Here is a 13,436-nt window from a genome sequence, read left to right as displayed (position 1 = left end):
CGGTAAATTCAGCTGTTTCTTCAGTTTTCTTTCTCCTACCTTTGTAATTATACTATATATATGTTTTTGTGATTGAAACTCTAGTAAGTATTGCTTGCAATTAAATCATGTTCAGTTTCAAAAAGGAAAATCGCCACAAAATTGGGAAAAAGATTTTCTCAGAGTGGGATCCGAACCTATGACCCTCACAAATTCTGAAAGATTAAATGTGTAAAGTTATCGTACTAGTGAAGCCTGGTTTTCTAAAAATAAGATAGAAACAAAAACTTCTTATACGAAAATATATTGGTAACCAAAAATGTTGTTTGTTTAATTCTTTGTTAATATTATTTGCGATTTTGTCAGACAAGAAATAACGATTTTCACGCAAAAATCAGGCACTGCGTATCATTGCGGAGGTTGAATGAACGATTCCCCGATATTTGATTCTTGTTTCCACATATCAAACCTGAAATTTTACTTTGCAAATATGCGCAAAAGTCTTTTTCTAAGAAAGTCAACTTTTCGTTAACGGATAAAAATAAATGCTTTTTCACTGTTATTCTTCCTGATTTAAGGTTATGTGCTATCTTATTCAAGTAAATTACATTGATAACTCTATTTTTTCGTCTTAATTTTAACACCAATTTGCCGTCACTCTCAGCGAGGGTCATGGGTTCATATCCTACCCTGGGAACGTCATTTTTTACCATTTTGTAATACCTTACTTTTTGAAACTTATCATGATTAAGTAGCAAACGGCACTAAAGTTTAAAACCATATAGATCTAATGTATACAATGTACATGTATATACAGCTGTATAATTATACAATATTTCAATGGTAGGAACACAACAACTGAAAAATATGTTTATAAGGATCTTACATGCCTGCCTGTGTAAGACGGGGTTTTCCCTACCCGAGGGACAGTGTGGAATGGAAAACCGAGCGTTAGCGAGGTTTTTTATCCATGCTGTCCCGAGGGTAGGGAAAACAGCTGTCTTACACAGGCAGACATGTTAGATCATTTTTCTTGCCTATCATGTTCAAAATAGATCGTTGAGACAAATAGGTTTTTGGTATTTCCTGACATTATTTATAAAGTTTATGACGTCACAATCGTACCAGTACTATGTAACGTCACCTTAGTGCACGCTATTTTAGACAAGGTTTTTCCCGAGGGAAAGACAGGAATATCGTTCCCCGGCGCGTGCTCGGATAAATGTATACTTTCCCCGATAGGTAGGCAAGAATATAAGGATCTTACATGCCTGCCTGTGTAAGACGGGGTTTTCCCTACCCGAGGGACAGTGTGGAATGGAAAACCGAGCGTTAGCGAGGTTTTTTATCCATGCTGTCCCGAGGGTAGGGAAAACAGCTGTCTTACACAGGCAGGCATGTTAGATCATTTTTCTTGCCTAACATGTTCAAAATAGATCGTGGAGACAAATAGGTTTGGGCATTTCCTGACATTATGTATAAAGTTTATGACGTCACAATGGTACCAGTACTATGTGACGTCACCTTAGTGCACGCTATTTTAGACAAGGTTTTTCCCTAGGGAAAGACAGGAATATCTATCCCCGGCGCGTGCTCGGATAAATGTATACTTTCCCCGCTGGGTAGGCAAGAATAATATTACCCCGATTGGGAGATAATCTCAATGGTAAGTTGCCTGTTATTTTTTGTTGTACTCGAATATAAAAAATTTCCTTAATCCGAATGATTTTTATAGAAACCACTTATATGTTTTGACTGTTAATACTGTCAGGCGCGTAGCTAGGGCATTTTTCATAGTACGCAGACGTAATGGGGGGGGGGGGGGGGGGGCGCGTCGGTGTATCATCCCCTTGATTATTTATCAATGTGAGAACGGCAAATGGTGCATTTTATCGCCTGCTCATGACGGAGAAGCGAGAGATCACAATGGCGAAGTGCGACAACACGAATTTTCAGGCTTTAACATTAACATTGGGTAGACATTTACCACATATTGAATCATAGAAAATATTAAAAACATAGCGTGATTTTGATATAATCTCAACGACATCTAAAACCAAGTATTTCACAAAATCTTGATTGGGCAATTTTTTAGAATGTTGTTTAAGGTCTCTGAAATTAATACATATTTAGTTACTTAAGGCCATTGAATTGGTTATCAGATACTGTAATATCGTATGACTTGTACCGGTGTCAAACCTTGGCAATACGCGTAGGATTTAATTAAGTGTAATTATTTGATTTCTTTTATATTTTATTTTCTACAACATTGGGACCATGGAATAATTGATAATTTTATAGTAGCCTACAATTATAAGATATATCTATGATGTCTGAAAATATTATGCGTGACAAATTACGTCTGCAGTGATATACGAATTGTCCTATTCAAAAGCTTTTAGCATTGAAAATGTCTCTTTGCCGATTTCTCAACCAACAGTTTATCAATTTTTGACATTATAGAGATCTATTATAATTTTATTCTTTAAACCATTAGCGTAGACGGCGTGTGAATGTAATATTTCACATGGTCAGGATAATTACAAAATAAGCAATCAAATAGTAGGATAATGTCTGTACCTAAATTGTTATAAAACTACAAAGACAATTATTGCGGGATTTCAATGCACGATAAATCGACCAATTATAAAAACCAGTTTGCTTTTACTTCAGTTTACTGTACTTTAAACAATATAATTATAAGCAAGCAACGATTGCGTATGAAGCAATCGTTGAATGATAATTATAGACTTCTTATTGCAACCAAATAAAGTAGCCAGTTTGTGTATGCTTGCCAGATTTTGACTACGCAGTTGCGTATCTGCGTAAAAGCAGCTACGCGCCTGACTGTCTTTGGAACGAGTAGAATACGACTGCAAATGGTAACATGTTGGTCTACAATATTGTGTCTGTAAATCAGTTCTTTTATTTAGACAGAATTGACTGAAAAATTGTCTGCCTTGTCGAAGGATTGACGTACTACATGTACTTACAAATAGAATATAGATTTTCCTCTATTGACTGACCGTCGCTGTGTTCGGGTGGTTAGAGTCGCTGACTTAAAATCACTATAATCTCTCACTGATTAAGGGGCATGGGATCGATCCCTGCAACCGACCCTATCACTTCATGTAAGGAAGATGACAGTTTCTTACGGAGGATGGGTACTAGCAGTGGATCTTTCCAGGAACGATTGTTGGATAAACTGCCCGCTTGACATAACTGAAATACTGTTTAAAATGGCGTTAAACCCATCAAATCAAACTAAATCCCTCGACTGACTTACTCATATATATGTTATGTAACAGGTGCTTCCGCATACACCATTTTAATAGCTAGTTCCTCGTTTTAACTATACACACGCACCCGTTGAGTTATACACTGGTACCTCATTTAGTCTTTACACTAATTTCCCGTTTTGTTGAAACACACAGTTCCACATTTCGCCGATACACAAACACCCGGTTTGTTACACATTTACCTCAGCTGGTTTAAACACAACATTCCCCGTTTTGAATGTGAAAAAACAAATTGCTTAACAGTTGAAGATAACTTTAATCTTAAGCCTCGTATAATTTAAAAATGATAAGAATAAGAGTTGATAGAAATATGATGTCTGTAGCTACAGTAATAAAGAAGTTCCCAGTTGGTAGGTTTATAACTTAAATCCCCGATTGGTTGCGTTTACATGTGTGTGTGTGTGTGTGTGTGTGTGTGTGTGTGTGTGTGTGTGCGTGCGTGTGTGTGTGTGTTCGGATTTAACGTCTTTTTCAACAATTTTTCAGTCATATAAACGACGGTGTCTACTTGTAGCAGTGAGCACAATGCCCAACTTTATAGTGCTGCCTCACTAGAATATCACGCCGTAGACACGTCGCAAGTTACCCCATCCAGTCACATTATACTGACACCGGGCTGACCAGTCCTAGCACTATCCTCTTAATGCTGAGCGCCAAGCGAGGAAGCTATTAGTGCCATTTTTTAAGGTCTTTGGTATGACGCGGTCGGGGATCGAACCCACGACCTCCCATCGAACCCACGACCTCCCGCGCCCGAAGCGGACGCTCTACCATTAGGCTACCGAGGCGGTATCTCTATGTCCTTTTTACTAAATAAAATGTCATTGCTCAATACTTGTATTAAGGTAACATTATAAGGGTTGATATGATAGCTGTCTTTCAGGCAAACGAAAAAAAAACCCAGATTTTTTAAGGAATTACCTCTATATCGATTTAAAAAAAAACACAGGAATGGGAAAAGCTAGATTATACATACAAAATTCATCAGAAAGTAAAACAAAACTTAATTTTTTCAATTTTCTATCTAATTACGATATAGATGTCACCATTTTTTTACCTTGTGATACGGCATTACTTAATGTATCTCGTATCTTACGAGAAGATTGAGTTAATAAAAAATCCCTACAAGCAAGGAAAGGTGACATTATGACCACCTTAGGACTTAAGGGACATTTGAGTTAGTCACCCCATGGCATTTATTTTGGATTTTACTCACGAAGGCCAGAGTTATACCTCTTGACAGTAAAAATTATGCATAAAAGGCCTAAAAATTTATATTGCACGTATCTCAAGAAGTATTTAACATAGTGTCATGAAACATTATAGGATTGCTTTTATGCACCTGTGGTTTTGTTGGGGGTTTCATTCAGCCAGATCAGAGTTATAACAGTAAAAAATTTGTTCAAGTCCGTCTCAAAATGTAACTACATAGCGATGTCTCATTTTTTCGAAAACCCCTATTTCGACTAAATTGTGATCACTAAATTGCTCTATGGATTGTTTCAGTTGAGTCAAAATGATAAATCATTTAAAATGTCTAATATTTAACATATTTTATTGATCCTCAATTCTAACCGAGAAACATAAAGGCGTATAACAGCAGGAAGCTTTATATTACTCGTTTGCAGTCCTTATGTATACCCAAATGATAAGACCATATCAAATAGATAAAACTTGTTTCGATCTTCAAGAAAAGTAATCTACGTTTTCCAGAAATATTCAAATGTTGATAAGAATTAAATATGCTCATTCGTTTTGATCATATTGATTATTTTAACTAAAGTATTTTGTAGTATATTTGTTTAGTCAAACATGGTATTTGTTTAAAGGTGGTTAATCATATTTTGGTCAACTAACGGATTTATTCGAGACTTAACCAACAGATCATTTACATTTATTTGTGTTCATCAAGTTCTTGATACACGTCAGACTTTTACTGGAAATATCTTTAAAATTCGATTTTCATATCCTGCTTTCCCAACCAAAGTATCAGTATTTTACCGTAAGTATAAATCTAATAAACGCAAAAACTTGATTACATATTTCTCAAAACTAAAAGCAAGTTTTTTTTCTGTACTAAATGTGATATATTTCACTGACTGATGTTCTTAACATTGACCAGGTCTGGATCAGTCACATGCAAAAGTGTTGTTATATTTTTCTGGTCCTTTGCAATCATGGAGTCCATCCAACATATGTGTAATAGAGTTCCGCTTAAGCCGGTGCTAGTGGGCGTGAGAGGTGTGCGCATTTCATTACTTCTCATGAACACACTCAATCAAACCGAGTCTGCTATTATTCTTTTTGGTTTGCATTCTATTCTTCCTAAGGATCTTTTTACAGATTTTATTAACTATCGCAACAGCAATCTTTAATTGCCGTGTAGCGGCTGTAAAAAGTCTCCCCGTACTTGGATTCAGTGATAGTTATATTTTCTGGTCCTTTGGGATCATGGAGTCCATCCAACATATGTGTAAAAGAGTTCCGCTTAAGCCGGTGCTAGGGGGCGTAAGAGGTGTTGCAAATTTCATTACTTCACATGAACAGACTCAATCAACCCGAGTCTGCTATTATTCTTCTTAGTTTGCATTCTATGCTTCCTAAGGATCTTTTTAATGATTTTATTATATTTCCTGTCTGCTATTTAATTTCTGTTGTTTCTGATATAGAAATTAAGGATCAATAAATCATATAAAATATTTGCCATTTTAATATAATGTACCATTTAAACTGATCTAATGCTAGCGCTAAAGCACAATCATGTTTCTTTTAAAAAATAGTGTATGCGCTGCAGTTTGATCCTGATTTAGCTGACATGTGGTTGAGACAAATAGCTATGTAGTAAAAATTTATTTTGAGATAGACATCTGTATTTTGTGTCACACGTATTTAATAGCTAAATTCATGAAACATTATAGCATTGTTATTCCACATAAAAAGCTAAGAGGTTGTACACTGGAAGTTTTGTTTAGGTTTTACACATTCAGACCAGGCTCATTGATCTTGACTGGTAAAAATACACATAAAGGGCCTAGAAGTTTGCGTCGCATGTATCTCAAAAAGTATTTTGCCTAGTGTCCTGAACCGTTATATGACTTTTGTTCTTCTTATGAATTTGTGCACTTGGGGTTTGATTTTGAATTTCACTCAGTCGGACCATCATTATGATCCTTGTCTTGGTGAAAAATATGTATATAAAGGGCCATGCATAAGAAAACTTCAGTTTTTCCCCTCATGTATTAGTATTAGTGTACGATTGTTAATATGTGTACACAATAATGCATCATGCCTAGTAAATGATTCTGTATCTTCACCGAGTAGAAGTATTTACAGAACCAGCAGGGCAAGCATTGCAGCTCCCTCCATATTTGTCCGACCTTTTTCTCTTGCTTTTGCTGAAATAAAATCTGGCTGGGCGTCGCTACAATTCTAGAATCGCACTTGGCACTTGCCAGCGAGTAACACAGATGCAATTTTAAATAGGACAAATCCAGCACATGAAATAGCAAGCTTAGGCTTAAGTTTAGAAACAGATGTCCTAGAGGAAAGACTGTAAGATTTGCGAGAAGGGTCTAGAGATGAATCTCTTTGTGTGGACTAAACCTGTATTCAATTTCGCAAGTGAAATTGCATCTCAGACAAGTTTTCTTTCTCATCGCTTTTGCCCCACAATGGGGACAAAAGTGAGCTGCAGGAAATTTACTTAGGGACGCACCACACGTCTTACATGCGGCTTCTATGACAGTTTGGCCCGGAAATTTACGGAAATCCCCATGTACGGCAGTACCGACAATTGCTATATCTGATTGGTCGAAACTTAAACCTCTATGATACTATAATTAGCAAGCATCACTATAAAAAGTAACAAAATCACGCGTGGTGGCACGTCGCATTTGCATGCCGCATAAAGCATTTAGCAAGAAGCAAGACGCATTTCGCATTCAGCATTTCACATGAAGAATTACGCATTAAGCATTTAGCAAAAAGCAATTTACATTTAGCAAAAAGCATAACACATTGTGCAATTCGCATAAATCATTTCGCAAAACGCAAAAACCATTTCGCAAAACGCATGGCGCGCCAGTGTAATGAAGTATTTCGACCCCAATAGAATAATGACCCCCGGTCATTATTCTATAGAAAAAGTGACCCCCGGTCATAATATTATGACCTCCAGATCATAGTACTATGACTCCCCCACGTGAAGTAAACTGAACCTCACGAAGAATATTGACTCCCATAAAAAAAACGACCCCCGGTCATTTGGTCAAATTTAGTGATAACTCATGATCTAAGGCCTAACTGCTGCATTTTACGCCCCCACTCGGGCGAGGGGGGCATATAGATTTGCCCTTGTCCGTCCGTCCGTCCTTCCGTTTGACCATTAGCCCCAGATACCATCACTTGACACAGAAATCAGAGCATTCCGCAACGGGAAAAGGGATTCTATTTCTAGACGCTGTATCTTGGTGTATACATTTTTTTCAGGAATATAACAAGTCACAATACGTTCACAAAACACACCAGTGTCAATAATCCCTGCAAACTTCGGTATGAAGTAATTCTTCAGAAGAAAACTGCACAAGAAACTGCTAGCATAGAACTTAGTATTAATAGAAGTTGCAATACTTAGCAGTGGCAGTAAAGTACGGTAGCGGCAACAATAGAAAGTAGTAGTAGTAGTAGTGCCAGTGGTAGTGGCAGTTGCAGTAGCAGCAGCAGCAGCAGCAGCAGCAGCAGAGGAATAAATGACAGCAACAACATCAGCAGGAGAAGAAGAGGTAGATGTACAAGACGTATTAGTGGAAGCAGGTATAGTAGTATCAGTAGTAGCAGTTGTAGTAGTAGTAGTAGAAGTAGTAGTAGAAGTAGTAGTAGAAGAAGAAGAAAAAGTACATGTAGTAATGGCAATAGAAGTAATATAATAGAATACAATAGAAGTAGCGGCACCAGTAGTAGTAGTACAATCAAAATGTTAACTATTGGCAATGGAGGGTATTAGAGTTGTAGATCTAGTAAAATTGTCCGTTAGGTTTGGTGGGGATCACTTTTTAATAGATATTTTCGTCGAAAGTCTTTTTAGGAGCCGGTGTTTTACACGGAAAGAGTAACTTTTTTAAATAGAATAATGTCCGGGAATCGATATTGTATGAGAGTTCGAATGTAGTAATTTCGGCAGTGAGTATTTTACATGGAAGGAGTCACTTTTTCTATAGAATAATAACCGGGATCGTTATTCTATGAGATTCGAAGGGGGTCATCTTTAGGGAGTCAGTATTTTACTTGGAGGGGTCAGTTTTTCTATAGAAAAATGACCGGGGGTCGTTATTCTATAGAGTTTTCAAAGGGAGTCAGTTTTTTATAAGGGGAGTCAATATTTTACAGGAAAGGAGTCACATTTTCTATAGAATAATGACCGAGGGGTCGTTATTCTATGGGTGTCGAAATACTTCATTACACCGGCTTGTTTCTATTTTCCACATACCACATATCCTTGGGCAAATAGGCAATATATCATGGCGAATGATACAATAAGCGAATTTGTATGCATGTATATGACTAAAGCTAAAAACTATTGTCTTAAGTTACTGTAAAATCATTTAATTTCGTAGGCATGAAATTTCGTGGTTTTGGTCAAAACGGCAATTTCGTGGGGATATGAATTCGTGGATTTCAACTTTCGAACAAAAATGAATGGGAAATTTACTTGTTCGTTGGGACTAAATTTTCATGGATTGTCTCAACCACGAAATCCACGAAAAATAGTCCCCAACAAATATTAATGATTTCACAGTACCAAAGTCAAAAGAAAATTTGCTGTAAATGGCTAATACTACACTTGAAATAAATTCAAAATACTACAAGAGCCCATGTCAGGCGTGCAGCAGTCAAGGAGCAAAGAAAAACGTAATGCATTTCTATTTTAGTTTTACAATGTTGATTCGAACCTCGCTCAGGGCGTTGAATTCCCCATGCGAAGAAGCCATCCAGCAGACTTACGGAAGGTCGGTGGTTCTACCCAGATGCCCGCTCTTGATGAAGGGGCACCTGAGGTCTAAGTCTTCCTCCACTGGAAATTTGCTATATGGCCTATAATTCTGTCGGCGTGACGTTAGACCCAACAAAAAAGCAAATGCACGTATATAGTAAAATGTCTAACGAGCATCCATAAAGTATCTGTTTCTCAGTGTTCAGTTATCACTTCTTTAGACGTTCATCATGGTCCCAGAAGAAGGTTGAAGGATAAAAATTATTTTAAAAAATCATGGCTTAATGCATATTTCATTCCATACATAAAATACGTGTGTATGGGCATTTAATATAAAATTAACGAGGTCAAAATCTTTGTACAGTCAATGCTTATATCCTCCCAACACCGAAAAAAATTGTTTTTTTGTTAAAGTCACAAAAATAGATATTTTGGCAAATCATTTAAATTTCAAACAAAAGAAATTCCTTTTAAAGAATATTTTCCGTTGTAAAGCAATTTATATATACATATATTATATATTAATTATATGTAATAGTTATTGTTCGAGGAATAGGTCTGCATTGTGTTTATAGACCTGTGAGGGATTTGTGAACCGAGCGAGCGTAGCGAGCGAGGTTTTAAAATCTCCTCACAGGTCTATAAACACAATGCAGACCTATTCCGAGAATGATAACTGACTTACCTACATGCTTCTTTGTTTTACATAGTCCAGATTGGATTGGTTTCGGATTTGAAGAACGTTTGTAACGTGTATGTATGATAAAAAACCCAAATAGTTAGAAAAGGAAACAAGTCAATATGTGTCACATTTTATCGGGTACTATTTATAAAACAAAATGCCCAACTTGCTACGAACCTGTAAATATATTTGTCAGCAATTAGAACATGAAATTTTGTATTGCATGAAAAATCCGTGCACATTTGGGAAATAGTCTCTCTCTGAGATCATCCATGTGTGTCTAGTCAATTAGTCAGAATTTGACGTAAATGGTATTTTATAAGCTTTTTTTTTCAAAATTAATTTAAGAAACTTTAAGTTTATTATCTCTTTAATTTCACGCTTAAATATACATTGCCGTATAAAAAGTATTGATACAGATTTATCATTACATTATCACAAGAAATTCCTATCATAATATACCCTGATTTTGGCACACGCCAAGAAGACACAACGGAATGTGCTAAAAACCATCAAGAAGATATAAAAGCCTACAGTTTTCTTGACAATTAAAGTAATGAGTACAACTAATTAAGAGGTTTGTAGTTCGGGGCCTCTGTTCTGACTGACATGGCAACGATTTGAATAAACATTATATAGTTTAATGTCGTTTTGGTTCTCTACACCCGATTAACGTGAAGAAGTTGTTATATACTTGTGGATGTCAATACAAGTATAGAATCAATGAAACCTTGTACAGTGCAAAATATCTAATAATATTTAAAGGCATAAAAATGTCAACTGTTAATTCGATATGAGTTAACGACATTTAGCAAAATTAGAACATTTTTCAGAATACAAGAAATGTACTTTAACAAGTTTCATAACAATTACCACTACCTAAAAACTGCCTTTAAATGTTAAACTGACAATCTTATTTCAGACACGCTCCGAATGTATCACAATAATTTAACGGGGTTATTTTCAAAAATACAACTTCGGTACTTATGTTCCATGTTAATTGTACAGAAATCGTCACCTTTTTTTAGCAGATTATTAAATCAACTTGGAGGAAATTTGTGTACAGTAGCTTGTATTTTTTGCAATTATACCATTGTCAATATTTTCCTTTGTAAAATAAAATGTCCTGTTTCATGAATCATTCTCCACTGTGACGGAAGAGTATGCCCGTATTAACTTTCAGACAAATGTCAAGACCTGTTCAGAATTGAATGTTAAAACTTTACAGTAAAGTCATGTTTAGATCAATTTCCAAGATATGTAAAACTGGTCTGATTTTTCACTTAAAACGTACTTTTTTTTGAAACAATTAATACCATATTTACAGAGTCAGTGACGCGTTCACCGTAAATGTCATGCACGGACTTCTCATGATTCTACTGCACTGTTTCGGTCGCTTACGCATAACTTTAAATTTAACCTCTGACACGAGCGTTACTGTGTCGACAATTTGGCTCAGTGGTTAGAGCATTGGATTAGCATCGGAGCGACTCGGGTTCGATTCCCACTACAGGCACTTGAGATTTTTGTGTAGACAGTAGAAGTAGGACAGGGTTGGCTAACTCAAAACTTACGATATCGCTGAATTTACGAGGTTATTTACGACAGTGTTAAGGTAACACTAAGGTAACGCTATTTCTATAACTCAAAGCATACCTTATCAACCTCATATGTTGAGCCTGACTTAAGATACCGTAAACGTAAAAAAGTGCATAAAAATGAAACGGGAATCTTCCACATTTGTAATTGTCCTATCTTTAAGGAAAAATTATGTAACAACCTGTAATTATTTCCTTCATTTTTGTGTTGATTTAGTTTAACTAAAGCAATTAGAAAATACTTATTAAATCCCACAGGTGTCCGTAGCCGGAGCAAGGGTATATGGAGATTTTTGGAACTTCGTGAAATCGTTCAAAAGGTCCTTTTTTGCTGTTTTCTAAAAATGTCAGTATATATATTCATCGGATGTCAGATATTTCCGTATTTGAAAGCGGCAACCTAGACATTTCAGAAATATTTTTAAAATGGAGTTCGTGTAATAATTGTTGATTCTACGGAAGCGTGAAAGGGCCATCAGACGCTAATACGTTTTATTATGTTAGGGCCGCGGAAAGGATATAATTATAGTTGATATAATGATTTATCGCCATTTTCAGACATATCAAAAAACACCCGGCCCAGTGGGCCTATAAGCCAACAGTAAATGAAATTCGTATGAAATTAATGGCTTACAAAAGGCACCCTAATGTGTTTTCTAGTAAATGAAGTTAAGTGCCACATTTGTGATCAGGAAAAGTTAATAGGTTCTTATGTAATTGTACTAAAACAGTTTGTAGCTGACCAATAATACATTGAATATATACAAAAGCGACAAAATTATACACAATATGTATATATAGGTTAGGTAAATTTGAATGGTAAAGGCAACCCGCCGACAGTGGTTAGTTAGGGAGGTTGTGTCCCACCCTCCTCCATAGGATGGTTTGTGGGGGTGGGGGGGGGGGCTCCCCCAAGGAAAAATAGGATATATGATATGAAAAACACACTTTGGTGCGCTGTTTTTATTTAAAAGAAAAAAATTCTCTTTCCACTCCGTGGTCTACCCCGGGTATTAATATTAATTTATGATTCATTTGTAATGTGTCTCTCTTGCAATGGAGGTCTCGGGTGCAACAAAGGACTTACTTTTTGGGAGGTGAATGTATATTCTTCTTGATGGAGCTCCTGGTTTATCTCATACGAGTAAAATTAAATGTAAAAATGTTCAGACAATTTTCCCTACAATCAAAGTTCCGTCTAATGTTGCTGTCATGCTGAAAAGGACATTAGTTTTCTATGAAAACAGTTCTTCTTTCATACAATGACAGGCATATTGTCATTTTTCGACAATAAAAATATAAAAAAAAGAAATTCAATAAAATTTTAATAAAATTTGCTAAGGGGATGAGATATAAGATGAAATGAAGATTCAAAGAGGCTTTTTGCACACATTTAATGTTGAACTGTGATAGAGGTATATACAATGCATCCTGCATTAGCGGTCACCTACAGGTATTAATTAAGCAGCCACTTGCCTTAAAGGAGTTCATCACAATATTTTGTGCGCAGCTCAATCGCGCAGTAAGCGACAACCACTGTAAAGTTCAGGATTCGCCGCCGAAAATGCATAATTGTCGGATATGCAGCGCACTCGCGCAAAAAAATATATATATATCGTATGTACTGACAATATAGGTCGTGCATCAATATTTTACCTTTAAAAGTGATGGTGTTTTATTGGAGGTGTAGCCGTAGGAAATGCTCGAATCGAATACATTGTGGACAGCCAATTTGAAAGTAAACTATTTCGTCCAGTAATGATGCAGCCGACTCCAAGTCAAATAAAATTCCAGAAAATCTTAACGTAGATCTATCTCCTTCAAGTTCAAATGTGACTTCCTAAAAATGTTGTTATACTTTTTGTGCCCCATCCCGCAGTTCACGTAGT

The 13,436-nt window shown here is 36.2% G+C and overlaps 1 protein-coding gene across 2 annotated transcripts in view; it reads left to right on the top strand.

Moving 5' to 3' along the window:
• Positions 1-13,436, top strand: part of LOC123528784 (cysteine sulfinic acid decarboxylase-like) — a 34,479-nt gene that overhangs the window by 4,012 nt on the left and 17,031 nt on the right. Inside the window, exon 1 of one of the 2 annotated variants that reach the window (XM_045308803.2) lies at positions 1,458-1,645. The exons of the other annotated variant lie outside the window; for it this stretch is intronic. The gene's annotated coding sequence lies outside the window, so the exon portion shown is untranslated. Of the gene's footprint in view, positions 1-1,457; positions 1,646-13,436 lie in introns of those variants that run through there. 2 annotated transcript variants of the gene reach the window in all.

This window comes from Mercenaria mercenaria, chromosome 1, assembly GCF_021730395.1.
Source record: "Mercenaria mercenaria strain notata chromosome 1, MADL_Memer_1, whole genome shotgun sequence".
NCBI classification, from domain to species: domain Eukaryota; kingdom Metazoa; phylum Mollusca; class Bivalvia; order Venerida; family Veneridae; genus Mercenaria; species Mercenaria mercenaria.
This window is presented reverse-complemented; position numbering and strand designations above follow the sequence as displayed.